The sequence below is a fragment of the Canis lupus genome, chromosome 24 (assembly GCF_011100685.1).
Source record: "Canis lupus familiaris isolate Mischka breed German Shepherd chromosome 24, alternate assembly UU_Cfam_GSD_1.0, whole genome shotgun sequence".
Lineage (NCBI taxonomy): Eukaryota > Metazoa > Chordata > Mammalia > Carnivora > Canidae > Canis > Canis lupus.
The window spans coordinates 44,739,056-44,753,702 of NC_049245.1; the positions used below are offsets into that span (position 1 = coordinate 44,739,056).

A 14,647-nucleotide genomic window follows, 5' to 3' on the forward strand; every position below is an offset into this window, starting at 1 on the left:
CCTCTCCTCCTTAAATGGGAGAGGAAAAACTTAGATTTACACTCCTGTGTTTCAATAAAACTTTATCCTTGCCTTTGGTATGATTTTGTACAATTTGAAATTTATAGCTGAGCTCTTTTGGCTTAGTGTTTGATGTGATGATGCTCATGTGACATCTTGTACTTCAGAAGCAGCACAGCATGTCACACACGTGAACACACTTTAACACGTCCTTGCCCAGGACCAAGGATGGTCAAGTTTCAAGTATTGTCATGTGAGTTTTCCAATTTTAGAGTTAGTCATAGGAAACTTCAATGCAAGATCAGCTTCCTCTGGTGACTTAGCATATGTCTGTGACCATTTCAGATGTGCTTATAAATATTCAAGTAATTTGAGGCCCAGCCATGTAAAACATAAGAAGGGAGGTAAAAGGATGCTAGGTGTTTACTTTGTGTACTTTTCTTTTTCTCTGTTATGTACTTTCTGAACCAAACAAAAGTGATGTGGTGATTATCTACCCTTTAATGACCAGTGGCCCTGTAATGAGAGAGGAGGTCTAGGAAAGTGGCCAAGTCTTGGAGGGAGAGTGAAGGCTTGACTTTATCCTTACTGAGCTGGGAAATTTTGGGGTAAGACACATGCCCTCTGCACCTCAGTTTCTTCAGCTGAGAATCAGAGTTGGGCCAGAAGAGCTGGATGCATGTCTAGGCTCTAATCCTTGTCAGATGAGCTCCCTCTTCTTTACCTGTGGAGGTGTAGGGGCTTGGAGGTGGCCCCCATGGGGAGGCGTCCCCCACACAAGACATTTCGCCGGGACCTGCAGAGAACCAAAGCATGAACACCTTCCATCAAGTATCGCCATGAAGAATGTGAGCTCAGATAAACTCCATATGATTTTTTTCCCCACAGTTCGAGATTTTGGGGGGTATAATCATTCAGTTTATAAATTTGGCTCATAATAGAAAAAAGCAAAACCAGAACTCTACCTTGTGAGAGGAAAGCAACATGTCTGTAGGCTGAATTGACTGCTTGGTCTGGGGATGCACTGGTTAGGGGAAGAAAACTATCTTCCAGGTACTTCTTTCTTGGTGGTTGCTACGCTGTCAGCAGGATTGCTGATCTAAATCAGTAAGTCATAGCTCCAAATAGCACTGACCTCCAGATGGTGGTGGAAGCTCTGTCTTTCTAAGAGCCACTGTTGTTGGTTGCCACATTGCAACCTGGATCCAATATGGTGGAAGACTAATTCTGTCTCTTTGACTTCCTGTGTCTCTTCCCAAGGCGAGCAGGTTGCCAAACCGTCCTATCAGCTGGCCATTTAGCTAGCGGTGGCAATGTTCACAAGTGCACCTTACTTTATATCTGCATGAATTTGTGAAAAGCTGTATTACAGTGGATTTTAAAAAGTTTTAAAAAATATTTTGAGTGACTCTAGGGGAGTAGGCTATTGGAAATCCTCCTAAAGTATAATTCTTTTTAAATGGAGAATCCTTTTATAAAGCAACAAATACTCTCTGATTTTATAAATCCTAATTTTCGTATGGGGCTTCTTAAAGAGAAATGCAGTTCTAGGGCTACATTTATCAGGAATCTATAACCCAGTTTGGGCTATTAAAAATAAAATTTCAATATTATCCATTGATAATTGCTGCAGTTTTTACTCTTCAAGTGCACACTGTGTAGTGGTGATGGGAAACATTTATTTCAGAACAAGGCAAACTGGAGTTTACAGAACAGGGATTCCTCTCTCTCCCTTGGGCCGTTAATTTTCTTGTACCTTCAGGTAAAGATCTTAACCAATTGGTGCTCAGTTTCTTGCCCACCAGGGCTGCTGGCATAGACTAAAGTCAAGTGCACTTTGAATTCTTTGCTGTTCTCTCAGGGCAAGGTATACAAGTGCCATGACCTGTAATGCTCAAGGCTCACCAACTGGTTTATCTCTCCAGCTGCACCTGCACCTGGCCAGACATCCCTCATTAAAGATGCATGGAGGAAAGAGGTTTCACCTCCTCCCTTGGCAACCTGTACTGTTAAGTGACTTTTGAAATCACATGGTGTTTAACAACCTGGATCCTCTTTGCTGTAAGGCATGATGGAGGACAGCTCACCCTTCTGTTATGTATATAACCTTTGAGATTCTGGATGAAGCTAGTATCCCTTTGATTCACAACCCTAGAGAACCTGTGGTTCATTTGCCAAGAGATTAACAAAAGATGGGTGAGGGGTGCCTCTGGATTCTAATCAAACCCTGCCAATAGCATGATGGGTAACTGAGGGCAAGTTACACTTTCTCTTCCTAAAATCGCTCTTCTAAGGCTCAGATGAGAAGAGTAGCCTTGCAAGAATGCATTGTGACCACAGTTCTTGGCATGAAAGATGAACGAGTTGCAGCCTTATGCCAAAAAGTATTTCTTTGCATTTACATTCATTACTTAGAATGATCACATTATTCATTTTTTCCCCAGCATAGAAATTTGCATTTTGCACAAAATTTGCCTGGTGCAGCAGATTTTTATAGTTATGGAAACTGTCATCATTATTGGAATGTGCTGCTGCTCAGCTCCCCAGACATAATTTAATATGGTGAGGAGAAAATGGTCTGCCTGGCTCCATGGCGATCAGATTTCTACAACTGCAGCAAACAGAACTTGTGTATTCTTCCTCACTTCAGTTGTGATTCCCATAGTTCTCTTTGGCATTTGAAACACTACATTTCTTGACATTTAAGCACAATTTTGCATCTTTATCTTTCAGAACTCATTAAATATAGGTGTCTGTCAGGACCCAGAAAATCTTGTGTGCTAGATTTGTACCTGTGCAGTTCTCTTCAGCCATGCTTTGTACTTAGCAAGCACATGTATAATTCAATGTGAAGAAATCTAGGAACATTTGAACATACTGCTTCACCACTGGAAGAAAAAAGGAGCCAGGAAAAATAGTCCATCTTTGTCACTTGGAGCCCTAGAGGATGACTCATCTATATGCGGTCAGCTGTTCAGAACTTACTATTTTCTTGATTGTTCATAATCAGGAAAGCTGTTGGCTTCTTGATTGTTTGTTGAAAATTTTCTCCTTCTTTATATGATTAAATTATTTTTGTTTTGATAAAAATAAAATTGAAAAGAAAAATGCCTTGTGTGATTTATTAACATTTTAACCAAAACTATCACAGGAAGTATCCTGTATGAATTCAATATCTGGTTAGTCCAAGTAGTTAATCAGACATCCTGTCTGCCATATTGGTATCCCATTCTACTCAACAAAAGGATTAGTTAGGTAATGGCAAATTACCATATTTTCTTGTGCTGTTTCCATGACCCATGTGTCGCATGTGTCCTTGTCTGCCATATTTTAGACTTCTTAACTTAAAAATGTGTTTTTAAATTCCTAAATGTAGCTAAGTTTTGAAGCCACATGAGGGCACTATCCACAGTGCAATATCCAAAACTTTTCCCCTTAGAACGATGTCTCTTAGATATTTAATATTATTCATTAACAGAGGAAACATTCGTAATTCAAAACAATGCCTCCTCACAAAGATAGTTGATGTATTCTTCATAAGAATAAGTAGACTTATTTTATATACCAATGCAATATTAGTCTTCTACATCTCTACACCTCGTGAAGGCACTTGAAATCAATGGAGACACAATACATGGGGAGAAAAAGTACGAAAGGAAATACAGAAGGCACAGCTATACTCACTGATGGATCTGAGATGCATTTTTGCTAACTCATCAAACTCTAATAAGTTAACCCAGTATTTCCAAACTTCAGTCGTTTGAGAATCATCTTGATGTTTTTTGCCATATGGGTATATTATTTACTTAATACTTTTGTTTAACTCCTCTTGTTTTCCACACACTGTTTAAGAAAATTTTTATTATTGAAATACAGTTGACATGCGATGTTATATTAGTTTTAGGTGTACAACATGGTGATGCAACAGTTTTAAGTAATTCCTAATGTTAAGTGTAGTCACCATCTGTCACCATACAACATTATTACAATATTATTGACTGTATTCCCTATGCTGTATCTTTCATCTCTGTGACTTACTCTTTAATAATTGGAAGTTTGTACCTCGTAATCCCCTTATTTCTCCCATACCCCTACCTACTTCCCCTCTAGCAACTACCAATTTGTTCTCTATATTTAAGAATATCTGTCTGTTTTTGTTTTTTAGATTGTGTATGTAAGTGAAATCATATGGTATTTGTTTTTCTGTGTCTGGCTTATTTCACTTTGCAGTAGATACTCTAGGTACATCCACGTTGTCATGGATAGCAAGATTTCATTCTTTCTTATGGCTGACTAGTATTCCATTGTGTATATGTACTATATCTTCCTTATCATCCTTGTCTTAAAGAAGTGATTATTGCCTTAAATAATATCTGTGAAATATCAGCCTGAATTTGATAGTTTTGTTTATTCTCAGATCTGCATTAAGTAAATTAAACTATTAAGGATTATTCATCCATGGACCAGTTAAATAACGTCTTCACACTGCCAGTGGTATATCTCTCACACTTGCAGAAGCATTAAGTGAATTTGAAAGGTATGTGCATTGTTATTTTCTTTAGTTATTCTGGTTTCTAGTAAGCACAACTGTCTCGCCATTTTTTCTTCAAGCCTAAAGAACTGGTGACCAGAAGTAGAATTGTAGGTTTATCAGATAATTTTCATCAGTCAGACTTTATAGGTGAATAATTAACATTCCAAGTTCAAAGGTTTATCACATCTTTCAGTTGCAAAGGAATAGTCACGTAAATGTCTTGTGATACACATTTTTTGTTCTGGTGGTTGGTTGGTTGGTTGGTTGGTTGGTGAGTACCAAATGATATACAGGAAAGCATGGTTAGGGATTCATGCTGAACCACAAGGACTACCACCAATTCTGCTGAAGGACATGATTCCACACTTTTGAAATTGAAGCAAATGGATTTGGTGCCAAGAATCATGGAGAGCAGCTTTCCAGCATCCTGCATGGTTACAGCCTGTTGATCTTTGGGCTGTGGATGTAGAAGGACTTGCTCTGTGGCGTCTAGGAACTTTATTTCCAGCTGTGACTGACATGTGTTTTCAGTCTCCCTCCCAGAGGCAAATTCAACACCCTTTGTGATTGAGCATTTGGTGATTTCTGCCCAGAAGTAAGTGAATTGTTTTTCTGCATAAATGCATGAGTGAATGGATTCCTGTAAGAAATTGGTAGTTTTGTACATATAGCATCTGGGACAGAGTGACCCAGTCCTGTCTGGCCGCAGTGGAGATCTGGTTGTCTTCTGTGTGTATGTAGTGTGAAATGGGGTATAATTCATCAGAAATGAGGCCTCGACTCCATTATAAATGAAAGGCTGGCTATGCAGGCTTGTTTTTTCTAGATGCTAGTGTTCCAGTCAGACGTCTTTACTTTAAGGATTTAAGGAGTCCTCCTTAAAGTAAGATTCCCCCCGCCACCCCTGCCCCACATAGACATAGAGGTCATATGTTGAGGACCTACTCAGAAAGTCCTCTTCTTGTTCAATAAAGGAGTGGAGTGGGCCAGTGAGCTAGGAAATGAGATGGCCACATATATAGCCCAGGAGGGATCTCCTTTGGAGCAGGGTCCATGGTGTCTTCATCTGGGTGTTCTCAGCAGCTGGAACAGTGCTTGGCTCCCAGCAGGTATTAATGCACATTTGTTAAGTAAGCGGATGAAGTGGCTTACTGCTAGTCAAGGAGAGGAAAGAAAGACTCCAAGATGAGTGATTGGCCCAACCCCTTACCTCATTATCAGAGATGAACAAAAACACATAGTGAAGTTTCTATCCACCAATTTTGGAGTGTAGCAACACTTATCTCCTCCATCCTGTTTATTTCACCAATATTTACTGAGTGTTTAAGTATGTAGTAGGCATGGGAGGACATAAGATTGAAAAAGGATCCATGGAGCTTTTATTTGGGAGGAGGGAGTGTCCATTCATGAACCAACCAGACAGGTATATAAACAATCTAATAATCAGATGGTGCTAAGTTGGTATTAGAGTATCTCACCCTAATTCAAAATGTTTAATGCAAATAAACATTTTTCTCTTACTATCCTCAGTAAAGCAGGAGAAATCATCCTCTATATTAAGATCTATCCCACTTCGTGCCAGCCACCTCAGTTCTCAGAGAATGTTGCAGAGTGATCTCACAAGTCTCATGCTTATATGTTTCCTTACTTTCTTGGTTGCTTCAATTAGTGTCATGGTGTATCCTGATGCAAGCATGGTGACTTCATGTTGATTGACAGGTACCCTAGCACACAGGGATGAATGTCTTTTGGATCTCACAGTAGCAAGTAGGCAGTTTTAGACCTAATTTTCCTTGACAGAAGCCATCAAATATTTGATACCTTGATGATATCAGTCTTGGATTCTTTTTCTCAGAGGTTAAGAGCTCACCATTAAGGGCAGTGGTTCTCAAAAGAGGGTGATTGGACAAAAGGGGAACATTGTACAATGTCTGAAAACAGTTTGGATTTCTCAGCTTGGGGTGAGGGATGCTGCTGGCCTTTGTAGGTGAAGGCCAGGAATGCTGCTCAACATCCTGCAATGCACATCCTGCAGTGTGCATAGGTCAGCCCCATGCAAACGCATCCAGTCCACTAAGCGACTAGCACTGAGGTTGAGAGCCCAGGGCTCAGGAGGTAAGGTTACAATCCACGAGAGACCCAAGAACAGCTCGGTCCTCATACTGGTGATGACCCTGGACCCGAAATAGAGTCCAGGCTCCATGTCCCAGGCCAGCACCCTTTCCACGGCATCACAGGTGCATGAGGACATGCTTCCAGAGTCTGCACACAGTAGGCCATCCCTTGGTTATGGTACAGTTTACCCAGAATCTCATTTGGTTTTTCTACTCTTCATTCCACCTTGAGGAGAAAGAACTAGGACAAGGGAAGGTAAATCCATGCCAACAGGTGTTTGAATGTCGCATAGACATTCAGAAAATATTTCTAGAACGAGAACTTGGATTTTACTGTGAGGGTAAATGCAACCCAAACTCTCATATGGTCTCCTTGGACCTCCAGAGCCAAAAGGAAAGAAAAAGAATGCATACTGATCTAGGCACCAGGAAGTTTTCAGATTTGACTAAGGTGAGCCAGTTTGTTGGCTCGTGCTTTCTTCTGTTTAGGAGGAAACAGAACCAGAGGATTTTGTCCTGGTTTGAGTTGGAGTTAGTTGTAACTAACACCTGGAGTTCAGCCCTGAAGTCCAACATTCTTGCCATGACACAACCACATTCTGCCTCTGAAATTTTCCATTATGTCCTACTATCCTTGCTAAAAGTGCAAAGAAAAGCAGTAAATTGTATAAAGAATCTCTGCCTAAGGCTTTGAAAATATTGATGAATTTCTGGTTACCTGGAAATTACCCAGAAAATTAAATTATCCGGACTACCCCGTTCCCCAGATGTTCTAGTTAATCAAGGCTTGATTGTGTTTGTTTTGCAAAAAGAAAACTTCTGTCCTAAGACATTTAGACTCAAAGAGATGTGAGCAGCGCCTATGTGGTCCTATAATTTATGCACTTGAGTTGCTGTTCCGTGGGCAATTTGGCAGGGATCACAAGCATAGACAAAGAAGATGCTAACAGCAGAAAGACATCACCAGAAAGCCTGTGGAAGACAAACACTTCACATCTTCAATTATAAGACAACCTGATGCAGAGAGAGAATAAATTAATTTAAAAACCTCCTGCACAAAGAAAATAATGGAAAAATACATCACAAGTAGTTATCCCTTTTGTGCTAAAAACAAGTGATTTGAAGAAAATAACTGCATGGGGCCGAATATGTTAGTCTTATTATCTTTTTCTGGTTTTAAATTCTTAGGGGAGAATCAGAACAAGGAAAAAAGAAGCTTTCATTGTTTCAACAAACATCCATTGGGTATTTGGTATGTTGCCAGGCACCAGGCTACACTTTCTGTGACTTTTTCTACTTTTAAAATCACTTTCAATAGTGTGAAAGTTCTAGATGCCTCATCGCCAATTCCAGTGGTGGTTACAGAAAGGCCATTTCTTCTAAGATTTTTGCCAAAACTGTTATGGTTCAACTTAGAGGTACAGCGGGGGCATATCACCAGGATTTCCCCCACTGGAACCTGAGTTTCAGGGGTTGGCTCCTCCTAGGCTTTGGAGAGCATCCATTTGCAAGGAGAGGTATATGAGAGTTTCAGGTTGGCTTTTCCTGGAAACAGATCCCGAGTTTAGTGTTGGAGGTTGGTTTGGGAGGCCCCTTGGGATGATCGACACCTGTGCAAAGTAGCATAGGGGAGCCGTAAGGGCAGAGGGAGGCATGTACTCTAACTCAAGGACAGCCTTGGCCAATCCATGGATTGTGTTGGAGAAGGGCTGTGCCCCAGGGGAGGCAGCTCTCTGTAGCCCAGGCAGCCCTTGGAGAGACCAGAAGCTAAAAGGCTGCCTGCAGACAGCACTCCCAGAAGCTGGGGCAGCAGCCCTTCACTAGTGGGGTTGGGGATTGAGGTAGCACCTCACAGTGTCTACCCCAGTGAGGCTCCACTGCAGGCCCCTGACCTCCCTCTGTCCTTCCCTCCCTGTCTCTCTCCTTTCCTCTCTTCCTTCCTATGCAGCAAATATGTACTGAGCATCTGCCATCTGCCCAGCACAGCCTGGTAGAGAAACTGTCATTAAACAAAATATTACATATTACTTACAACCTAACAGATGCTAACAAGGGACTATGCAGGTGAAAAAAGAGAAAATAATCTGGGGGAGCCAACAGAATCAGGGAGTCTTTGGGCTGAACTCAGAAGACTGACCTGCCATGAGGGGAACAGTGCTCCTGGTGAAGGATCTCTGAGTTGCAGGAGGAGAGGACAGGTATGGCCTGTGGGCCTTGGGAAGCAGGAATGAAACTGTAGGGCAAGACTGAATCTGAAGGATTCTACGGGCAGAGTTATGCACAAATTCCAAACCGTGCTTGGGGATCTAGGAAAGTTCTTCTGGGACTGGAAAGCTGGAAATTGGTTTAAAACATGAATGGCAGACCTGCCCAGAAAGTTTGTCTTGTTTTTGAGAATGGGAGGTACCTAAGGTTAAATTAGCTTCTTTCAATGTGTCCCAAGGGGGCACTATGCAGAGCTGTGCAAAATTCCACACAGATCTCTTTAGTTTTTTGTCATCCCATTGAACCTGGCCACTGTAATTTTCACCAACAGACCATCTACATGGGCTAATCTAAGCTATAAAATGAATCAGTCAACCATGGGATTTGAGAACTACAGTCCGTAAACCTTGTAATGAAGGAGTAGGTGGCTTGAATCGCCTTGCAATTTTTGTGTTCATCTGGTTGAAAAGATGAAAGAAAAAGGTCATTTCAATGTCCAGAAGACTCCAAATGTCTGCCATCCAGTGTTATGTCTTGTGGGACTCATGGAGTAAGCAGTTCCTTTTCTGACTTATGTAGGAACAGAATCGAAATCAAGTAGAATCTGATAAAATTCCAGAAGAGACTCATGTTTGGAATCCGCCTCTCCCTCTCTGTCCCTTGTTCTGTCTTCATGCAGAGAGAATGGTGGAGAAGCATTTGAAAAACAAGCCTATTTTGGGCTTGAGGAAGAAGAGGCTGTAAGGATTTGTGGTCTTGCTCAGGGCTCTCTTGGTGTGCCCCTCTCCTGCCCCATCCGGGCTGCTTTACTGCGTTCAGTAGGCTGAGTCCTTAACATAAAGTTTGAAAAGCTTAACCTTTTCAATTAGTAGCTGAGCTCTCCCCCATAGAGATCATCCAATTAAAAAACCAATTCTTGGGTCAGTGTAGATGAGTTGTCTTTTATTTGGCACTTACAAAAGTGGTCCACACCCGCCAAGGAGCGCATGAGGGGAAAGCACTTCAAAATGCGCTGTCTTCAAAGTGTCAGAAGATCACACGTCAGGGATGGGAGCTTGGGAACAGAAGGTACATATTGGTCTTTAATTAAGGAAACTGTTGAGAATGAGGAACATTTAACTTCTTAAACCACCGATGGCTTCAAGGCAGCGTGGAGCCCCTGGGTAACAAAGATAGGCTTGTTGTCCCAGCTGTCCTGGTACCTGCCTCGGCCTGTGCCGCTGACCCAAAGCTAAACACTGCCCAGCAGGGGGGATTAGAAACGACCCATGGGCTCCTCACACTGTGACAACTCAATTTTCACAAGTGGTCGAGAAAGTAAAGCTGCAGTCCCCTCCCGTGCCGGAGAAGTAAGAGCCCTCCTCCAAAAGAAGCCCGCAGCCTCAGGAACATGCAAGGACAGCGCACAAGGAACGATCAGAGCCTCGTTGTGCAGGTTTCATCACTATTTCATCTGGGGGAGAAAAAAAACTATAGGAGGATAGGATGGAGGAAAAAAAAGCCTTAAAGATCGTACTTTGATTTTATAACCAGATTGTTGGAAATTACTGACAGATTGAATAAAATAATATGCTTTGGAGCAGCAGGGAACTTAAAGGTAGAAATCTAATTGACTTCTACCCTAAACCTAGGAGCTGGGGTGGGGGTGGGGGAGGCTATATTATTAATCACCATTGTGGTCACTGCTTGGTGGTTTCCTACGCTGCGGGAGGAAATGTAGCTTTCAATTACATACATATGAATTTCAAATGACTACCTGGTGTACCAGAGAGAGGAATTCATGTGGATGGAGAGCTGTGCCCCATGTGTGTATGCATTTGAGCAGAACCATGCCACCCCGTAAAACGATGCAATTAGGGTATTGGGGGTGAGCACTGTGGAGGTGTAAAGCCCCAACCTCTAGGGGCCCCACCTTGCCAGCCCTCTGCTGAAGCGCATGGTACTTTCCTTCCTGCAAAGCCCTTGCAATGGCCCCGGCCTGAATAGGTTTCAGATCTGCCTTGAATAAGAAATACCCCTGGATGCATTCAGCCATTTTCTACCCTGAAAGTCAGAGAGACAAAAGGCAGATTGTGTCTGACTTTAAATGATATTTCAGGAGTTCACTAATGTCGAGATAAGATGAGGGACAGGAGGAAGGCTTTTCTGAATTAATATGAATTCTTTAGCATCCAAGTTTAGATCCTCTTCTATTAAGCTTCCAGAGTTTTCCTCTGGTATTCAAACAAAATATAAGGTTTTTGTGATGGAGTTGATTATTAGTGTGGATGCTGGTTTCCTTTAACAAGAAAGCTTTTGCTTCTATAGAGAGTAGGACCACATCCCCAACAGCCTCCCCGCCCCACATTCACCTGGGCTTGATGATGTGCATAGTGAGTAGCTACTGTGAGCCCAGCTGTGGGGGACATCGAAGACTCGGAGATCAAGACAGGCTTGTTCTCATTCTGGAGGAATCCTGTCTTAGCCCCGGCACATGGCTGACATGTGGTAGGCTCAAAACAAGGTATGTTCGGTTATACCATGTAAGCTGGGGGGCTCATTTGTGGATTTACTCATATGGCAAGCCTTTCCAGAGGTTCTACCAGGTGTAGAGCCAGGGTCACCTCTGCCTAGTTGCTAGATAACATAGAAGACTGCATGAGAAGAAGCTTGACGTCTGGCCTAACACACAGTCTTTGGACTCAGACAAACCTGGGCTAGCGTTTCCCTCTGCTCTGACGCTCTGTCTGGCTTGGAGTCCTCACTCTGTGCCTCAGTATCCCCTTCTATAAACTGGGTCATTTGGAAGCACCATGCATACTGGTTACATTAGTTGAGCACTTTGCTTGGATTATCAGCAGTTCTGGCCTCCGGACTCCTTGAGGCCCTTAGAAATGATGGAGAGCTCTAAAGAGCTTTTGTTACAAAATCCCTGTTACAGAATAGTGATCAATATTTATTGTATTAGAAATTAACACTGAACACATGCAGAATTATTTATTAACTCATTTAAAAATAGCAATAATAAACCCATTATGCATTTTTAATGGAAACCAGTGATATTTTCCAGAGTATTTAGGGAAAAGAGGGGCATTATTCACCATTTTTGCAGATTTCTTTTAATGTCTGTTGCAATATCACACTCCATGTAATCTCCAGAGAACTCCACTGTGTGGTCCTAACAGAATCTGAGTTTTATTGCTTATTTATATATTCACATACGTGTGTGTGTGTGTATGAGAGAGGGAGCACAAGTGGGGCTGGGGAAGGGGCAGAGGGAGAAGCAGACTCCCTGGGAGAAGGGAGCCCGACGGGGCTTGATCCCAGGACTCCAAGATCATGACCTGAGCTGAAGGTAGATGCCCAACCAACCGAGCCACACCCAGGTACCCCTGAATCTTATTGCTAAAATAGGATCAGAGCCTTGAAAGGGCCTGGGGTCCCTAGAACACCCCATAAGGATCACTGTAGGAAGTCATTAGATTTTTGCTGCAACCTTCCAGGGCAAGGGCAATTTTCATCCCCATTCTGCAGATGAGGAAATCGAGGCACAGAAGGGTTAAGAGGCTTGCCTGAGGCCACACAAGTGAAGCAGCAAAGCTGGCATTTACACCCAGCTTTCTGCCTGCAGGGACTTCCCACTACCACCTCTCCGGCAGACAGCCCATAGTGATGCCTGATGCATGATGCTCCAGGGAAACAGGGGCTCTGGGGCAGCCCTGAAGCAGGGTGACCTCCCTCTGAAACACAGAAGATCCCGCCCCAGACCCCAAGAGCCAGTTCATCTCAGTGCTCAGTGGACAGAGGGTGAATACTGGAATCGAGATGGGAGTCTTTGGAAAATTGTAAGATTTGGACCATCCCTGAAACACCTGAATCCTCTCTAGAACATCTCCAGGGATCAGAAGTCGCCCACAGAGGATGAGTCTATCAGATCATCTGGAAAATTCTAGAAATCCTCAGCCATCAGAACAGCTCTCTACCATCATGGGTTACCTGGTGGTGGGGCCAACCCACCATACCTGTTTGTGGAGGATGAATAAGGCAGGCTCATTTAAGGGCCAGTGCAAGAATGTCACATCAGCTCATGTCTCTCATGCTTTGACCAAAAAGGGGGCCGTTGATCCAAGGGCTTGTAGCTGAGGGGATGCTCTGAGGCCAAAACAAATGCAGAAGAATGTTTCTCACGGCCACCCACCCCCGTTTTTTTAAATCTACAGACCATTTATTCTTTATGGCTCAAAATGCCCCAGACTTTGCAACTCACCTGTTTCCATTTGCCAGTTAAAAAGAAAAGACGAGGGAAAAAAACGGCCACATTAGAATTCATGGGAAGAAATAAGATTGTTTTTGAGACACTGGCAACTGGATTTCTTTGTTTTATTAGCATACGTGAATTATTAATTCAGCACAGAAAAAGCATAGATCTTTGTCATATAAAAAATCATCAATACCACAAGGGACCTTCACAACCCAGGATAATAATGATATCTTACTTACATTTGCATAATGCTTTACAATTTACGAGGCCCTGTCATATACCCCATGGATTTAACTTTGATAGCTGCGCGGAATGGAGATTTTGCCCTGGGTGGAACTAGCAGGATAGCACAGGATTTTACTTCATTACTGTCATGCCCCAAATCATGGATAAACACTCCAGATCCGATCTAAGTGCCTGTGGTGGAGAACTCATTAATAGTTAATATTTTTTATTGTATTCTTAAACTCAACGAAACTTTTCAGAACTTGCTTTCCAGAACCAAGAGGTCCAGGCCCAGCTTTGGGGAGTGGTCCAGGTTGAGCCTCCTGAGAGCCTTGTTCTACGAATCCTAACTGGATAGAGCCTTTTGGCAGAACTTGTCCTGGTTCTGTTGGGGCTTTCCCAGTTGAAGTGAGGAAAGCCCAGCGCCAGACCCGCTTGCCTCCTGGGCCCCCTGCACAAGACAACCCCATATGCCCACACATACCCTGAGCCAGCCTCTGCCTTTTCTTCTCTTTGGTTTTGCTCCCAGCTGCTGCTTGCTCAGAACGTAATGTTCCACAAGTGCCCTCGGCCTTACTGACCAGAACGGTCCTCAGAGCCTGAACCCCGAGAACTGCTCTTCTCACCCCCTCCTCTGCTGTATCAGAGCAGTGAGGCAGGAATGGGTGCTTGGAATGGAAACACGCATTCTCTCTGGGGGAGGTCCCCTTAGTGTGGCCTCCTTCTATCACTATAGGAGCAAAAAGGCAACAGAGATGCTGGTTCCTTTCCCACCAACCCACATGACGGTGGCTTTGGCCCATGTCCTTGCTTGGCCAACTGTATGCTCTCAGCCAGGACTCTGAGACTTGAGGGAGACACACACAGTCTCTAGGATGATTAAAGCCTGCCTGCTCGAGATCCAGCATCCAGGTCGTCTCTGTGGCAAGCCCTCTGTGGCTTCTCGGTTCCCTGTGGGCTGGCCTGCTTTCTGAGCCTGATTCCCCAGTTCTGTGAGCTAACCAGTGTCCTTCTGATCAATTTGTTCCATGCTTAAGCTAGCTGGAGTTAGCTTCTGATGCCTGCTACTTGTGCCTACTGTGGCAGATCAAGAACAATAACATTATACCACCCCACCAACTAGCTGTATCTGTTAGTTTATCCATCCATCCAGCCAGCCAGCCCTTTATCTCTCTCTCAGTCCTCCCATTTATCTAGCCATATCTTTCTGTCAATCCTCCCTTCCATCTATCCACCCATCTCTCCATCCATCCAGGTATCTTTCTCTTAATTCACCTGCCCATCCCTCCACCCATCTAACTATTTATCTTCTTTTACCACCTTATTGCA

The 14,647-nt window shown here is 43.2% G+C and overlaps 1 protein-coding gene across 4 annotated transcripts in view; it reads left to right on the plus strand.

Moving 5' to 3' along the window:
* The window catches only part of ZNF831 (zinc finger protein 831), a 129,112-nt gene that overhangs the window by 106,470 nt on the left and 7,995 nt on the right, over positions 1-14,647 (plus strand). Inside the window, exon 12 of one of the 4 annotated variants that reach the window (XM_038572756.1) lies at positions 2,734-4,880. The exons of 2 other annotated variants lie outside the window; for them this stretch is intronic. The gene's annotated coding sequence lies outside the window, so the exon portion shown is untranslated. Of the gene's footprint in view, positions 1-2,733; positions 4,881-14,647 lie in introns of those variants that run through there. One more of the 4 variants, XM_038572753.1, reaches the window with a different exon arrangement.